Raw genomic sequence first — 18,746 nt, forward strand, 5'->3', positions numbered from 1 at the left:
CATATATGCTATCATCTACCTTTCCCCAGCCACCTCCTCTCCTCCACTCCCTCCCTTCTGATGGTGCTGCAAGAGGTGGTAGTGAATGGCTGAACATTGGGCTGTTTATTGTCCTGGGCCTGATTGTTGTAACCATACGGGCCTCTGTACAGCTGTGTTGTTTAAAGACCTGATGGGGTCAAGGTAGCAGAAGATGAGGAGGAGACCAGGGCACCGCTTCCTCTTCATTGCTGCTGGGAAGGATGGAAAGAAGGCTGAAAGTACAGAATTCTGCAGTGTGCAGCTACAGAGAATTTCTTCAGGAGTAAGAGCCATTTAGTTAAAATATATGCTTTTCACAGGTTTGGGGAGGGGTGGGGGGCAGGTTACACAGTTGTAACCAAAAATACACAAGCTGTCTAGGCTCCTATACGTTTACTAACACATCCTCTAGTTTCCTTAAGATACTTGTTTAGAACAAAAGAAAATGGCCAAGAGAGCTCCTACAGGTTTAGGAGGCATGGGGGTCCCAGAAGTCACATTATACCATTAGATTGCAGCATGGTGGGGCAGAAAAGTCATTTGGTACCCAGGCTGGGCCCATAAAAACCAGTCCAGGCAATATAAATCTTTTGAAATGTGATGACATCTTTCACTGAGGGTCTGCCCAACCACCCATAGGGGACACGGTTTCTGGAAGTATATTAAAAAGAAAATTCAGATTACAGGTGACTGTTTGCTAACAGGATATCAAACCGTCATCTAGTAATACCCAAGTAGAGATATGGCCTAGGTTAGGGTTTCTCCCATTCAATGTCTGTAAGAAAACCGCTTAGTAATCACAGCCTATAATTAGTTATAGAAAAGGCATGCATACTTCTAGATTGCCCCAGGATACTTTTATGCTAATGGAACAGATGCACACAAGATCAAACAACTGCAAAAAAAATCGATGTATAGACTGGGCAAAGGTTCTAGTCTTCTCATCATGCTCTGATCCCCAACATCAGAAACACAAGGCAAGACAGTGGATTCCTTTATGCAAGCCACATAGAATACCTACATCGTTCATAAATGAAAAGATTGACAGACAGTACAGAATTCTAACACTTACACAAGATACACTCCATTAACGCCAATCTACCTACATAGATCAAAACTCCAGCAAAACATCCAAGACTGTAGGGTGCCACCTAAAACCTCAAAGGCTAATCTAAATAACTTTTCAAGCCAGTTTTACATTTTTCTTAGTTAAGGTTTCCTATCTATCCTCAAGTAGCAAGGCATTCCACAGAAAGAGCCACAACTAGAGAATGACAGAGGGATGGAAACCTGCAGTAATCATCGGAATGGAGGGACACAGCCCAGGCGGGGACAGATCCTGAAGGGTCAGGGCAGGGATGGGGACAAAGCCTGTGGGAATGGGGATGAACTTTGTCTCCATGTCATTCTCTACTTTGAAGCCTGTTAATGAACTGAGACAATATTTTTATTTTTTGGAAAAAGAAAAACATGCTGACCACAACTGGCAAACTTTGCATGGGGGATTCTGTACATTCCTGCTACCAGCACATCTTCTGAGAGGACATCTTCTATTGCAGGAAGGCCTGTGAGACAAAGAGAGCTAGACTGCATCCTGAGATTGTCGATGACTTACTCATCCACAGAATAAGAAAAACATAAAAGTGCTTTATAGGGCATATTTCTCCCCCACTAGAGCATACAGAACGGGTTGTATTTTGCACCCCTGGACATTTTAACAGGGAGATTAGGGTTCCTTGGGGTAGTAGAAGTCAGTTATTGTTGGGGTGGGGGGTTATTATAGTTACTCATATTGTTTTACATTTGTGATTTATAAATAGTTGCACAGCATAGTGTTCCTTTTTATACTTTAATAAGATTTAAATATTAAATCATAAGCGTTTGAGGCTTCTGCAAACGAGGACAGAGCCTGCGGGGATGGGGACAGATACAAACTTTGTCCCTATGTCATTCTCCAGCCACAATACTAAGTGCAGAGAGCCCAAGTCCTGAAGAGATTTTGAATCAAGAATATTCCAAGTCAAACAGAAAATTTGTAAGGTAAACGATTTATTCACCAAGTCAAAAATCTGTTGGTCAAACTTTAGGCGACTAAATCCCTAAGATCTCTATGGAATTTCAATGTTATTGGATTACCAAGGAGCAGGGGCTGCATTTATGTTATTGATTTATTTTGTCCCCCATTGCATCTCGTGACTGGGAAAGTCACTTAACCTTCCATTGCCCTGAGTCACAAGGAGATACAGTGGGGGAAGAACCCCCCCCCCCCAAAAAAAAAAAAAAAATGTCTCTTTAATCATGCGATTAATCGCAATTACATATTTTAAACTGAAATGCAGCCCTAAAAAAATGTAAAGAAATAGAAAATACAAGTTGAAAAAATTAGAATCTAAGACAGCATGCAGAATAGGTATAAAACTGTCTTACAGTTCATAGCCTTCTTCAGAAAAGCAAGCCTACCAAGGAGATATGGCACCCTTGTGAGAGGAGAAAAAGGTTCCCACAAGAAGGCAATAGCCTCTGTTTTATTAGGGTTCAACTTGCATTTATCTTTTTTGTATTATTTTCCACAATATTTGTGATATAGCTCAGTCTAGGTATCAAAAGAAACCAGCAACTTAATGCTGTCTGTGTATAAAAATAACACGAAACCAGAGGACTGGAGAAGCTCAGGAAGCAGCTCAAGAAAGATATTAAAACGAGTCGGCATCAGCATGGAACCCTGAGGCACCTCATAATAGATGTCAAAAGGGTTGAAAATCTCTCTCCCAGTCAGTATTATACTTTTGAGTAAAGTAAAGAGGCTACAAAATGTGTTTATTAAATACTAGTAAAAAAAGCCCCGTTTCTGATGCAAATGACACGGGGGCTAGCAAGGTTTTCTTCTGCGTGCATGTGGGAGTGTGTGTGTCCCTGCCCTGTCTCCCCTCCCCCCTCTGAGTCCTTCACTGTTACAGAGAGAGCGATTTGATTTGGTGCTTTGCTGTGTTTTCCTTCACTGTTTGTGTTACAGAGAGAGGGAAACCGGATCTCTCTCCCCCTTCACACTTCCGGCTGGAGGCTTCATAGAACGTTGGTGGTGCCTTTTATATAGAGAGACGATATACTGCTAATGGCAGTTGCATCACAGCAGTGAACACAATAAATTAACATATTTGTATATAATTAAGCATATAAAAAAAAAACAACACCAACACAAATGATAAACAGCATTTTCCTTTTTCTACTGGGGGCCTCTGCCCTTCCCTAAACCCCCCATTTCTCCTTTGTACCCCAGCATCAACCCTGCCCTCCCCCATAGTCTCATGATGGCATCTCCCCCTCCCTTCAGCCCACCAGCATTACAAATAAAACTTTTTTTTAAACCTTGGCTGGTGTAGAGACAGATGGAGCTAAGGGAAGCTGCAGCTGTAGCAGAGGATCCCAACTCTTGAGCAGCAGGAAACAAGGCAGGGGAGAAGGGCCCACCTATAAACTGCCTGCTCAAAGCTTTGTTTTTCTGTCCAATGCAAAGCTGCAATATTGAGGAACTGAAGATCAAGATAGATAGTCTCCACTCTCCAGCAGGGTAAGGACAGAGCCGCAGCGGTTGATGCAAACAACCTCAGGCAGACTGCGAGGTCCCAGCAGTGAACAGGCAACCTCCAGCAGACCATGGCCCCTTCTCTCTGCTGCGTCCCACCCATGGGGGGGGGGGGGGGGGGGGAACATGGCAGAGAGAAGGCCCCATAGTCTGCTGGAGTTTTGCAGGTCTTCACTTCTGCAACCTCATAGTCTGCCAGAGGCTGTCTGTGTTAATGGCTGTGGCTGACAGCTACAGAAGGGAAGGCAAGTTTTAAGGACTGCATGAGGGGAGGGAGAGTAATGCTACTGCTAGGCACACGGAGTGAGGAAAGGGAAAATGGCAAGACACCTTAACTGCTGCAGCAGACTGAAGGCAAATTTTAAAGGACCCCATTGAGGGAAAGCAGGAGGGAAGATGTCAGAGCCCTGTGAAAAGGAGGAGGGGGGAGGAAAATTTAGTACTTCAGCTTTTTACTTGTAACAGTTAAAAGTACTTAAAAATGGCTCAGATTATACTTTGTTACAAGTAAAACGTGCTCATGCTTGTCTTGTACTCTGTAACAAGTAAAAGTGCTCCCAGTATACCACAGAGGTCCGATTATCAAGATAAGAATTAAACCAGTGCAGAGCTGTACGTTCAAGTCCAACATCCTATCCTGCTTGGACTGGTTGATGGCAAACAATATACAAGAAGAAATTAGAGCCATATGACTAACATCACAATCTGAACACAGCCCACAAGAGTCAGTTCAGTACTACAGTATGAAGAGCCAGAAATCCAGACCCCAATGAGTGCAGATCACTAGTCTTCTCCAGAAAGGAAGCAAGCAGCAGCAGCAGCAATACAGTTCTCTCAAGTATTATAGCAAACGGCAAATTTAAGATATAATTCAAAATGAGTGCATCTAGTTTAGAATCCTTCAGTAACAGTCACAGTTGAATTAGTGCCATAACCTTGAAAGGCTCCTGGTCACTACAGAATGTAGGGAATTTGTAAGATCTTGAAATAAGAAGGCAGAGGATCACTGGGGACAGTTTTCATGAGTCTTCTTCATGGCTGCCAATGAACAATAGCAAGGACCCAGAGACACGGGAAGATACATACCTTAGCCCCCTACAGAGTCCTGAATCATATCAGCTCTGGGAAAGCCTTTGTGCCGTTCAAGGGAGGACAGAATTGACTTTTTTTCAAAACTTCACCAAGGTCTCATAGCTGCCCAAGAAGGGGTTTTTTTTCTCCAGGCCGATGAGGATTCTCAGGACTTGAGAACTGCCATTTTTGGCGAGACCAATAGTCCATCAACCCCAGTATTTTGTTTCCAACAGCGATCAAACCAATTACAAGTACTGGCAGGTTCCTAAAAAGTAGACAGATTCCATGCAGCTTATCTCCAGAGATAAGCACCAGCTTTCACTAAACATAGCAAATAACAGTTTTTGCTTCCTTCAAAACTTTTTTTTTTTAATCTAGCAATGTTGCTTTTACAACACCCTTCAGCAGCAAATCAACCTCCTCCGTCAACACTTTTCCACATGGGGAAAGTATAACGCTTTGTGAAGGTGCCTAGTCTTCAGATATGTGCAAATTTGATTCTTACCTGCAGGGGTGACTTCAAAAATTCCACAAAAGGAGAGGGACTGTGCAGAGACCAGTGAAGCCAGATGAGGAAGAAGCTAGGCCCACCTCTACCAGCTCTGCATAGGTCGCTGAAATAGTAGCAGAGGTTAAAGGCAGTCCTGCCCTCCTCTACTGAATTACAACTCTGGGAGAAACCACAAATTGTGCCCTGTCGATACATGGATGGAGCAATTGACAATGATTCTGCACACTATCAACAGTGTTTATCCGACATTGAAGACGATGTTCAGCATCAAGAAGCCCAACAAATTAGATTGCAAAACAAATTGGACAAGCTGGAAGAAAAGGTGGATGATTTAGAGAACCGCTCTGACAGTGTAATCTTCATCTGATTGGTATTCCTGAATCAATTAGTCTCAGAACTACAGGGGTTACGTAAGAAATAGTTATCACAAGAATTAAAACTGCCAACTACGGCGGGCTGAGAGTTAAGCAGGTGCATAGATTGTGGCTAAACCAAACACCCTCACACAGTCATCTTGAAAGTGCTGAATTATGTTCCTAAGCAGGACATTCTCCACACCATGAGAACAGAGTATCCACTAACTTAAGAAAATAATGTGTTATGTTTTCAAGATTTCTCTGTGACGCTAGCAACCCACCAGAAGGACCTGTTCCAGCATTGCATTTTCCTACACCAGAAAAGGGTGCCTTCCACCTTATTATACCCAGGTAAACTGCAGGTTCAACACATATTTTTTTTTCTTCAGGCTGCTGAGGCTCTCCAGTTTGCAGAACATCTACAGGAACCAAGCGGGCACTGCTGAAAATGGATCCTAGCTACACAATTGTATTGTAGAGCTTCCTAAGATCCTAAACTCATCATCTTGGGAAATAAATAGTCATTTTCCCTGTACCATTTTTCTCTTGTGCTGATTTTGCTGATTTTTCTTTTTCTATGAAGCTGCCTTGAAAAATACCCAACAGATATGGATCAAACTCATGTTAATTAGATCTTGGATTTTATGGAATAGTCATTCCTGTCCTTTTTTTTTTAATGGATGTACAAACTATTCATTTGGCTCCTCGATATCCGTTTGTATTCATTTGGCTCCTCAATATCTGTTTGTTTTTATTTTTCATCTCTCTCTTTTTGGGCTTATCACACATGCAATGTGCATTGTTCTGTAGTGTGTTGCCGATCTGTGCTTCCCTTTTTCAGGTAGGGCTGACAGTTGGATGGTTTTGTATCTTTCAAGGAGGAAGTTGGCTGGGAGGGGTTGTTTTTCACATAGATCCCTGTCCTTAAATGGTATGACTGTTCGATTATTCCTTTACAGGGGGGAAGGGGAGGGATGGGGGGGGGGGGGGAGTCGTTCTTGTTCTTTTGTTTTCCTTGTCAGCTTTTTTTTTGCTCTATCATAACCTTTAGTGGGTTTTTCAATTTGTTTTTTTTATGTTTGTTTTTTTTTTGTTTGATATGACACATTATATAGGCTCTGGTGGTATGAGTATACTGGATATTTTTTTTAGCCCCGTTTCATGGCCTGAGTGGCCACTGGCTGGGAGGGCCCTCTCACTCCATATGGTTCAGAATTCTTCCTTGTGTTTTTATATGCGCACAATGATTGAATCCTCCTGAAATGTAGGGGGGTGGGGAGGAACCTCTACTATTAAATGACAGAAGATTTTGCAATGCTGACATAGATGCCAAGTGACTACTACAATGCTGCAAGAGACTCCAACTACAAAGTGAAAAATTAAGGGAGGTGGAGTTTTTTTTTTTAGACTAATGACAATAAAATATCAGTAGTCTTATAAAAAGTTATTCAACTATAAAAGCACTGACAACTGAAGTTTTTCCTCCACATATTCAAATTTATTTTTAAATTAAAAATCACTGAATTTACAAATAGCTTGCTCTTTTGTATATATAATGTTGCAAGAGACCCACTCTCCTCAGCTGAACATAAGTTCCAGAAATTGTGGGTGGGCTCCCTTGTGGAGTCTCCTGCCTCTCAGAGGAAAGCTGGGGTTCTTATGCTGTTTAGAAAATCTTTGGATATGATACATTCAGTTATTCAGGGCCGCAAGGATCGCTTTGTCTTGGCCAAAGTGACTGGTTTTATATTATATATATATGCACCAAATACTCGCTATAAAGATTTTTTTCCCTAGATTGTTTAATATTTTGCTACCTTATGTTTAACATGGTTTAATGACCTAATCTTGGATAGATCTCACCCAAAGGGAGACTTGCAGGTTTGTCTATCTAGAGGCCACCCCCCTTGCTCTGCAATACTCTGGATCTAGCTGATTCTTGGCACTTGTTTCACACAGGGGGAAAAAGGACTATACCCATTTATCCAGGGTACACTCCACTCAGTCAATAATCGACTACATCTTGGTTTTAAGATCCTTTTTTTTTTTTTTAATACTGGTCACATTGGACACAGGTCCAATGAAATCCAATCAAAGAATGATCCGAGATGCCATATAGACCATTCTCCTCTAGACTATTCTACATATCAATAGAAATTCCCTACTGAATTATATTGGGCTCAATCTTTCCAGTATTTTCTGATGGAAAATGCAATTATAAGTTACACGATGCAGACCATCTCAACCAATTCTTTTTTGGGACATGGCTAAAGCTGTGCTCAGGGGTGCAATAATAGCATATGCTGTAAGAGAATGATAGAGAAAAATTTTACGCCTTGAAAAACAAGCAAATCACAATAGCATTACTCTGGGTATCCAGAAATCAGCCAGTGCCAAAATGTCCCCATTAGCCTCCTGAGCAGCACTGAATCCGTTGTTACATCAACGGGCTATTAAATCTTTCATTTATTATAAATACAAACTATTTCTCTATGGCAATAATTGTGGCAAGTTGGCATCTCATTTGATTCGTACTAAATGTGGCCCTACAAGGATCCTACAGTTGGCCAATGGCACTGGACAGAAAACAGCATTAGATTCAGAGTTTAAATATATTATTAAACATTTTATGAAAATATGTATGCTTTGCTGGCTGAGGATACCTTGAGCGCATTATCAACATATAAAGAACCATCCATCTACCCCAAGTCTCTTCATGGCAGGGAACACTCTCAAATGCTCCTATCACAGAGGATGAGTTGATTTTGGCTATTCGGGACAGTGTGCTCAATAGAGCACCTGGCCAGGTTCGGGGCTGAATTTTATATGATCTTTCATGACCAAATTAGGTCGCCAATGTTGAATCTTTTTAGTACATAAGTTCATAAGCACCGCCATACTGGGAAAAGACTAAGGGTCCATCAAGCCCAGCATCCTGTCTCTGACAGCGGCCAATCCAGGCTTCAAGAACCCGGCAACCCCCCCCCCCCCCCAAAAAAAAAAAATTAATAATGTTCAATGGACTTTTCCCTCAGGAATCATCTGTCCAACCCCCCTTTAAATTCCGTAGGGCCAGCTGCTGTCACTACATTCTCCGGCAACGAGTTCCAGATTCTAACTACACGCTGCGTAAAGAAAAACTTCCTATTTGTTTTAAATCTACCATATTCTAGCTTCATCTTGTGTCCCCTGGTTTTGTTGTTGTTTGAAAGTGTAAACAAATGCTTCACATCTGTCTGCTCTAATCCGCTCATTATCTTGTAGACTTCTATCATATCACCCCTCAGACGCCTTTTCTCCAAGCTGAAGAGCCCTAACCTTCTCAGCCTTTCCTCATAGGGAAATCGTTCCATTCCCTTTATCATTTTCGTCACCCTTCCTTTAATTATATGGTTACTCATAACACTTTACCTGAATCCTTGAAAACAGGGCAGATGGTAGTGCTGTTGAAGCCAAATAGGGCTCCCTTCTCTCTGAATTGTTATAGGCCCATCTCTTTATTGAATTATGAAACAAAATTGTTTGGTAAAATATTAGCCAATTGTCTGGCTCAGGTTCTGCCTTCTTTGGTGGAGAGATCTCAGGTGGGCTTTGATCAAGGTATAACTGCTGCTAAGACTATTAGAAAGATTTTGGCCTTCATTCAGGTGGTACAGCAGCACGGTTTGACTTCTCTTTTAATACGTTTTGATACCAAGAAGGCATTTGACCAAGTTTACTGGAATTTTCTTTTTCATGTTTTGATGGTTTATGGAACTGAAGGGTTTTTTTTCCGGATGCAGTGCGTGTTCTATAATTGGATCCCAGGGCTATTATACGGATTAATGGGGGATTTTTTTTCAGCCTTTCGTGATTCATTGAGGTACATGCCAAGGATGTCCCTGGTCTCCTTGGTTGTTCATTTTAGCATTGGATTCCCTTATTAGAGATGTTTTGGCCAACCCCGACATTATGAGGGTAATATTTACCACCTCAGATTAAAAATTTCTGCATCTGCAGGTGTTCTATTGGTTCATCTCACTAATCCCCACCAATTACTTGGCCCCGATGCTCAGAAGCATCCTCGACGCTAGTGGCCTCTAGCGCCTGCATTTGCTAGCACCGAATGCCAAGAGCCGATAAGCATGTGAACTAACGAGCTCGCCGGCTCACAGCGCAATAAGCATGCAAATGCATGCCGAGGAGGTCCTTCTATATTCATCTCCAATGCTCAGAGAAGTGCACACCTCACAAGGGTGCTCCTACCTCTATAACCTCTAAGCCAGCTCAGAGCTGGCGTTAGACTGGAGAAGACACTATCCCGACACCTCTCTCCTCCTCCTACACTAGAGATTTGGAAACAAAAGAAATTTAATTTATTCACATTCAATATGGTCTGTAAATGGTCTACCATTATAATACCTTCCACTAGCCTTTGATTAACAATGAATAAAACTTTTATATCTTCTTTGGCAGCCTCTGCTTTTGCATACTGTCTCTATTAAATGTGTCATGTATATTACCTCGCAGCAGGAAGCATAATACAGTGGTCAGCCACCCAGGAGCATTATAAATCCGAATTCAAAGCAATATAAATATCCAATTATAGTATTCAAATATTCACAGCAGCTAGAAAAGGCTTTATTAAAATACATTCATGGAGGTTGACTGCAGTTTAACTATAGATCTTGGCAACAAATATTAGAATACTAAAAGTGATCAGTGATTGCAGCCTTCATGCAGGTTTACAGAGTCAAAAAGATGGACAAGAGTAAAGAACTGCAAGATACATTATGATACTGGGAACCCCAGCAGGCAATAATAATCAGCACTGCCAACACTAGATGTAAAGCTTGCAAAAGAGGAACGTAAAGCAGAATAGACCTACATTAGAGACAGGACAGACACCACAGGTCTCTTCAGTCACACAAGTGCAGGAAGGAGCCGCAGCAGCAGCACAAGGATACATAGGTCTTGTGCTGGGCATGACCCCTCCCCTCTATTTCCCAATGCTCAACATGCATTAAATTTTTGCATACCATTAGCTATTTGGGAATTCAATTACCCATGAAAACATTGGATTTATGTTGCCTTAATATTTCCCCATTTGCATGACTCCACTGTGGACACCCTGAAGGGCTGGCAGCACGTAGTAGTAATATGGTGGCGTTTCCTAGATTGTTATACACTTTGCAAATGCTTCCCTTTAAACTTTTGAGGAAGAACATCCGTAGTCTCCACCACCACCTTTCCCATTTTTGCTGGGGTGATAGGAAATCGAAAATCCCAATAGAAATGCTGTTGGATAACTGGCACCTAGGAGGTTTAGGGTTACCAGATTTGTGTAAGTATAATCAAACCTGCCTAGCTCAGCATCTGGGGGGGGGGGGGGGGGGAATTGATTTCTAGACAAGAAATACAGGTCGAGAGAGCTCTTCACACACTAGCATTTTAATTCCTTATTAATACAGGTATCTAGGAAAGCACGCCCCTCTTGGTTGTGGGGCAGCATTTTGTTAACTTCTATCCAACAATGATGGCAGGACCTTACAAGATGTTGGGGTTTTATCTCCTCAAACCTCAGCTCTTTTACCTATTTGGGGAAATGCAGAGTTTCCACCTGGGGTCGAGAATGGGAACTTTAGAAGGTGGGACAGTTACGGGATTTCCTGTTTGGAGCATGTACTACAGCTGAAAGGTTCTTTGTTACCTTTAAAATCCTTGGGGGGGGGGGGGGGGTTCGCTAAATCAGTTATTTATTTAGATTTTAATCACACCTTTTTCAGTAGTAGCTCAAAGTGAGCTATATTCAGGTACACTGGATATTTCTCTGTCCCAGGAGGGCTCACAATCTAAGTTTGTACCTGAGGCAATAGAGGGTTAAGTGCCTTGCCCAAGATCACAAGGAGCAGCAGTGGGATTTGAACTGGCCACCTCTGGATTGCAGCAGAATGTATGTGCTTATCATCAATTGCATCATATTTCTGTTCTAGAACAAACCGCACTCTCCGGCCATCACAGATTTCATCTGACCTCTTTTTGGCTCTGAAGGATAGAGAGTTTGTCTGGCTTGGTACTCCTTAAGGCAATTTGGGCACTCTTTCTACAGATACATCTGCACTCTCAGACAAATGGGGGGCTGATTTACCGAGATCACCAGTCTTTAAATATTGGTAGATTTGTTGCTCAAATCTCAGCTTTGACAATAGCAGCAGAAGTCCGAGAATGTCAATTTAGGGTGCTATATAATGCCCTTCTCAAAACACAACTATTCAATATGGGTGGAATCGACACTCCTCTGTCAAAAATGCAAACAACCACCTACTTCATTTTTCATGCTTTTTGGGCATGCCCTAAAGTTCAATATTTCTGCATAGAAAACAGCTATCACTACACTGCCACCTGGACGCCCCTTGGACTCAAGTTATGTTCTACTCTGCAAAATGGACAAAAGCTCTTGTGACCCAGAACTAGTTCTGTACCTTAAATGTTGCACTTTTCCACATGTGTCTGTGCTATCTGCTGGCATGCTGGAGACAGCAAGAAACTCAAAAGCTCAGTGGCGTACCAAGGAGGGGGGGGGCGTGGGGGCGGTCCGCCCCGGGTGCACGCCATGCGCCGGCGGTCAGCGTCATTGGTTTCCATGCTCCCTCTGCCCCGGAACAGGAAATAACCTGTTCCGGGGCAGAGGGAGCATGGAAACCAACGATGCTGACCGGCGCGCGGCACCCCCCCCCCCCCAGCGGCGTGCACCCAGGGGGGGTTTTCGCCGAGGTGGAGGTGTCCCTTCACCGGGGGGGGGGGGGTCACGCTGCACGGAGGGGGGGGGCGCATCGCCGATCCACCCCGGGTGTCAGCGCCCCTCGGAACGCCACTGCAAAAGCTACATCAAACCCTTACAAAACAAGTGGTCAGTTTTAAGCTTTACTTCTGTCACTTTCTGCTGATATTAAGAACATAATAGCCAACGTGGGGCAGACCAATGGTTAATTTAGCCCAGTATCCTGCTTCCAACAGTGGCCAATCCAGGTCGTACGTACCTGGCAGAAACCCAAATAGCAGCAACATTCCATGTTACCAATCCCAGTGTAAGCAGGAGCATAACCCACTTGTCTGGGACAGGTCCAACATGGATGACAAAGTATCTACTCTGATTAGATATTTAATCAGATCTGCCCTGGCTTGAGCACAAACTGAAAGTCAACGCAATAAAAACCAAACACACTCAAAGTAAACCTGAAAACTGAGCTTACAGGAAATGCTGCTGTCATCCACAAATCAGCACTTAGTAGTACTATCCTTTTCTGATAGTAGACATCTATGATCCATATGACAACAAGGCTCTTCCATTGTCCCAATTAAAGCTTACAGCAAGCAGGATATTATTTACAGAAAATATCCTCTTCTCACTAGACAGTACTAAAAATCAAGGGAAAATTAGTTCTTACCTGATATTCCTCTAGACCTAACAGATCAATCCAGAAACTTGCGGGTTATTTCTTAATTTAGATTTTGCTCACACCTTTTTCAGTAGTAGCTCAAGGTGAGTTACATTCAGGTACACTGGATATTTCTGTGTCCCAGGAGGGCTCACAATCTAAGTTTGTACCTGAGGCAATGGAGGGTTAAGTGACTTGCCCAAGATCACAAGGAGCAGCAGTGGGATTTGAACCGGCCACCTCTGGATTGATTGCAAGACCGGTGCTCTAACCACTAGGCCACTCCTCCATTCATCTACCACCTGCTGATAGAGATGGACATAACCTGCAAGTTTCTGGATTGATCTGTGGGACTAAGTGGAGCTAGCATTTCCACTGTAGAGAACCTGCCTGGCAAAAAAATAAACAAAAAAAAACCCCCACACAGCCTCTTCTCCTGAGAGGGCAAGTTCATGGATTTGCCCTTCATCTGATCTGAAGTAGTTCTTTGTCCTTCAAACATGCCACAGATTAACAACAAATCTACAGAAAGAAAGAGAAGCAATGGTTGTTTGTCTAGACACTGTGTTAGTGACTCTCTATGGTGTATTGTGTAAGGGTAGGTTGTGGGGTTTCTTCAGGAGAAAGGACATGGAGACCGATGAAAATGCTATAGCAGGATAGGAACTACATAGAAGATTACAGAAGCTGAATCTATTTTGAAAACCTGCATTTCAAAAGAAAAAGAGAATACAAGTTTGATTTAATGATCACTCGAATATGAAATTACACACACAGACTCAGGCTAAACTACAGAAAGCAAATATTAAACCAAATCACCCAGAAAAGCATGTGAACTCTTATGCTGATCAGGTGCCTTGTCATTTTACTAACTGCACTCCCTATCCCCCCCACCACACACTGCAGCAGTCTGTACAAGACTAAAACAATGAACATATAACTAAGACATTATGATAAAATCAAAAGCATACAAAGGAATTCAAGTGTATATACTTTATCCCTATTGTCCATTCCTGGAGAAACCTTAATGTAGTACTCCTCAGATTGCACCCTCTACCCACCTAGATTTTACTCAGGAAAGCGACAGCAATCACAGAATTATCCAGCACAAACAAGAGACAGTTAAAAGTCCAAGTGCAACCCGCATTAGGAAAGGGATAATATTACAATTCAGTACACAGCAACTACTCCATAGTTCCATTGGCAATGTTGTGGACAAATGAAGTAGACAATTTTAATATCTACCAGTTAACGTTTCGTGCTTTTTCTTGAACCAAAGAGAAAAATTCTGTAGTACAAGACACTTGGGTATCAAGTCATCCAAAAAATAAAATTTGGTGCCTGGGTCATAAAGTGGTGCAGCTGTAGTAGGAGGGGGAACAACTTGGGGGAGAAGGGCTGGAAAGGAAGACAACGCAAAAAAAGAATATATATATATATATTTTTTTTTTTTTTTTTTTAAGAGAAACAAACTTGCCAGGAGGGAGTAGTCTCCATCTCACTCCTAGGCATTTTCCTAGAGTCTGTTTTCACTCCTGCTTTACTTTTCACATTTCAAGAGTGGGACTGTGTAAAAAAAAAAAAAAGCCTGCGGGATCAGTCTTTTACCTTTTCGTTTCAAGAGTTTTCATCATTCACTGCCTCTGGGGGAGGGTGTCTCGGTTATTGCACAACAGCAATACCTAGTGGCTGCATTTTGGGCCCACGATTGGGCCCTTAAGAATATGGTGCATGGCCCCCCCCCCCACCCCCGATTAAGGTCCATCACTAAATGAACTAGAGTAGGAGGGGAAATATGCGCCAGGTAACTGTGAATGAAGACTCATAGCAAGCACAGCGCCAACAAAAGTTAGTTCAAATTGAGTTTAAGTATAAAATGCAACAGGCCAAGAAAAAAAAAAAGAAAAAAAGAAACAAACAAACACAGAAAGAGATATACACCATTCAGTAAGTCAAAACGTGAAGCTAGTTTCCATTTCATTTTCGGTTATACAAAATCTCTCTGAAGAGAGTCTGTTCCCCCGTTTCCTGACATACATATGTGACGTACATACATGTACGTCACGGCCTGTAGGAGTCGGTGCACCTGCACGCGTCATCGCACGCAGGGCCCTTGTCAAGCTGTAAGTGTACAAATATATGCATGGGTATCTGCACATATATCAGTGTGACTACGTCTCTATACGTTTAAGTGCCAGAGAGAACACTAGCCGTACTCCTATGGCATTTATACAACAATCAACGGAATACACGGATAAGTCACACGCGTTTAGAATTGTACACATTCTTCGTGGTCTTCTTGTGTATACGTCTACCTGTGTAACATTAGGGCACCTACATCACAGCTCTCGGCAACACACTTCGCTCGCTCGGTACTGCGTATCCCAGGAGTAAAGGCCTCAGCGCCTAGGCGCGCTACTCCACCGTCCGCAGTCCTGCCACAGCCCGCTCCTCCCTTCCACCACGCACCCGGACCACCAGCCTCCGCCCGCTCACCCGTCCTTACCTGCCGCTCACTTCACCTCCGTCCTCCTTTTCGTCTTTTCTGTACCCCGTCGTCCCTACGCTACGGGCCAACGTCCAGCTTCCCCTTTCAGACCTCACAATAACCTATCACCCATCCTCCCCACCTCCTCCTCACATCCCGCCCCTCCCGCAGCCTCCCAGCTGATTGGTCAGGAGGATCGTTCACTGGTCGCTCTTTGGCACCCATTGTTTCACATCACCATCAGTCACAGTAGCTCCTGCACCAATCACCAACGTCCTCTACCGTCTCAGCTCCCTGCCGTCTGCAGTCTGGGCGGGGAAGGCGGAGGCCTCGCAACGGCCCGTTGTAGTTTGAGCTGTTGGTGACATCCACCACTCCGATTTCACAGAATTATGCAAGACGTCAGAGAATTATTCTATGACTATGTAGAGAGGGTGACAGCAAAAGCAGTCACATCTGTTAAAGGAACCTACGAAAATGTGGATGTAATTTGTGGCTAATATATTAATGGGTGATTTCAGTTATCCAATATTGACTAGATAAATGTTACATCAGGGAGGTAAATTCTTAGGCATAATAAATGACTGCTTCTTGGAGCAATTGGTCCAAGAACCAACAAGAGTGGGAGCTATTTTAGATCCAGTCCTTAGTGGAATGCAGGCATAGTACTACTACTACTATAAATCATTTCTATAGCACTACCAGTGGTACGCAGTGCTTCACAATTAAACATGAAGAAAAGAAAAATAGAGGTAATAGTGTTGGGTCCACTGGGAAACAGTGACCATAACATGTCAAATTTTAGCTGATAACTGGAGTAAAGTCACTTACAAAACCTACTGTACCAGCTACTACGATAAAATTATAAAAATGGTTAAAAAGAAGCTAAAAAGAATTGGCCACAAAGGTTAGGACTTTAAATCTGGCTTTGACGTTGTTTAAAAATACCATCTTGGAAACCCATACCTGATGTAGTCCACATATTGAAAATGTGGAAAGAAGAGCAAACAACAGCCAGCATGGTTAAAAGATGAAGTAAAGGAGGCTATTAGAGCCAAAAGAACATCCTTCAATTTGAAGATCTGAATGAAGAAAATAAGAACCAACATAAGCACTGGCAAGCTAGATGCAAAGCATTGATAAAGGAAGCTAAAACAGAATAGAAGAGAAACTTGCCACAGAGGCAAAAACTCACAGTAACAACTTTTCAGGTACATCAGAAGCGGAAAGACTGTGAAAACCTGGCTCTTCTCCCAAGCCTTTAATATATATATTTTTTTATTACATTTGTACCCCGTGCTTTCCCACTCATGGCAGGCTCAATGCAGTAGGCAATGGAGGGTTAAGTGACTTGCCCAGAGTCACAAGGAGCTGCCTGTGCCAGGAATTTAACTCAGTTCCCCAGGAACCAAAGTCCACCACCCTAACCACTAGGCCACTCCTCCACACACAATGACTGACTATACACTCCCTCCACACCTAGACTAGCTGGCTACACAGCTGGTAACTTAGACCAGTTCCTCATATCTTCTTTAACTGTACACATAATTTGCCTTGAGTTTAGCCATCCATCTATGTGTCCCAATTAACTCTGCACTACCCTTCTTGGCCTCTCTATATCTGCACTTGGTCCTTCAGCTACACAGTAATATATCTCATTGTATTGTATGAACAGAATTAGCATGTTATCTGTTATTCTAATGTTCTAATGTCTACTTATTAGGTGTATCCACTAAAGAACTAAATTGGTGGTGTGGAAATACAACAATATCTAAATACTAAAAAATCCACTCATATACAAAATAACAATGTTACTGGGGAAAAGCCTCAAAGAGCTCCAAGATTCAATGTTCATCTAATGGAGCTAACACAGACCAAATGGTCTTCTCTTCATCATAGGCAACAACCCCACTGTTGCAGCACTGAACAAACTTAACAGGCTACAGTTTGTTACTCTGTAACTATAGTTTATGTAGTTATTTCTTTTAACGTTTTTTTTTTAATGTTTTGGAAAAATTACTGGAACATGCTCGTCTTATCCAAAATATTGCACTTAACTTAATGAATAGCGTTCCACTTAATGCTGCTCCATGCTATGCTGTTCCTCCCTTTGAGGAATTTTTATGTTTTTATGTCTCTTTGTTTTTACTATCCTTTTAACTTTTACCCCCCCCCCCCCCCCCCCGTTTACTAAGCTGTGCTAGCAGCTGCCGTGCTCTGATGCTGACATAGCCCATTCACTGTGTCGGCATTGCTGTGCGGCTTAGTAAACAGGGAGATTAATTTGCAATGGAATTCCTATTTCTGTTTTTTTATGTTTAGATTGTGTGCAGTGCTTCTATCATTTTTAGTATTGTAAACCACTTTGCTGTATATACCTGCACATGAAATGGCGGTATATTAAGCTAAATAAGCCTATATGTAGATGATACCAGAATCTGCCTAGGGTAGACACCCCTGATGGTGTGGATAACATGAGGAAGGGCCTAGCGAAGCTCAAAGAATGGTCCTGAATTTGGCAGCTAAGATTCAATGCTAAAAAATGCAGAGTCGTGCATATGGGCTGCATAAACCTGAGGGAACGGTACAGTTTAGGGGGGTGAAGAACTTTCATGCACGAAAGAGCAGCAAGACTTGGGTGTGATCATATGTGATGATCTTAAGGTGACCAAACAGGTAGAAAAGAGGATGGCAAAAACTAGAAGGATGATTGGGTGCATAGGGAGAGGAATGGTCAGTTGGAAAAAGGAGGTGATGATGCCCCTGTGTAAGACTATGGTGAGACCTCATTTAGAATATTGTGTACAATTCTGGAGACCGCACCTTCAGAAAGATATAAACAGGATGGAGTTGGTCCAGAGGGCGGCTACTAAAATGGTCAGTGGCCATCATAAAGTGTATGGGGACAGAGATCTCATTATGTATACTTTGGAAGAAAGGCAGGAAAAGGGAGATATGATAGATACATTTAAATACATATGTGGCATAAATGCACAGCAGGCGAGTCTCTTTCAATTGAAAAGAAGATCTGGAATGAGGGGGCATAGGATGAAGGTAAAAGGGGACAGAGTCAGAAGTAACCTGAGGAAATAATACTTTATTGAAAGCGTGGTGAATTTGTGGAATGGCCTCCCGGTGGAAGTAGTAGAGACCAAAGCATTATCTGAATTCAAGATAGCTTGTGACAAGCATAGGTGCCGACTCTGTGGGTACTGTGGGTGCTCGAGTACCCCCAATATTTTGAGGCCTGACATAGATGGCATGATGGCAAGTGCAATGCTCCACCAGAGAACTC

At 42.6% G+C, this 18,746-nt stretch overlaps 1 protein-coding gene across 1 annotated transcript in view; it reads right to left on the bottom strand.

Moving 5' to 3' along the window:
• Nucleotides 1–15,581, bottom strand: part of TMBIM6 (transmembrane BAX inhibitor motif containing 6) — a 45,813-nt gene extending 30,232 nt beyond the window's left edge. The window contains exon 1 of the mRNA XM_030196845.1: nt 15,470–15,581. The gene's annotated coding sequence lies outside the window, so the exon portion shown is untranslated. The remainder of the gene's footprint in view (nt 1–15,469) is intronic.
• Between the last annotated feature and the right edge of the window lie 3,165 nt (nt 15,582–18,746).

This window comes from Microcaecilia unicolor, chromosome 3 (assembly GCF_901765095.1).
Source record: "Microcaecilia unicolor chromosome 3, aMicUni1.1, whole genome shotgun sequence".
In the NCBI taxonomy this organism is placed as follows: domain Eukaryota; kingdom Metazoa; phylum Chordata; class Amphibia; order Gymnophiona; family Siphonopidae; genus Microcaecilia; species Microcaecilia unicolor.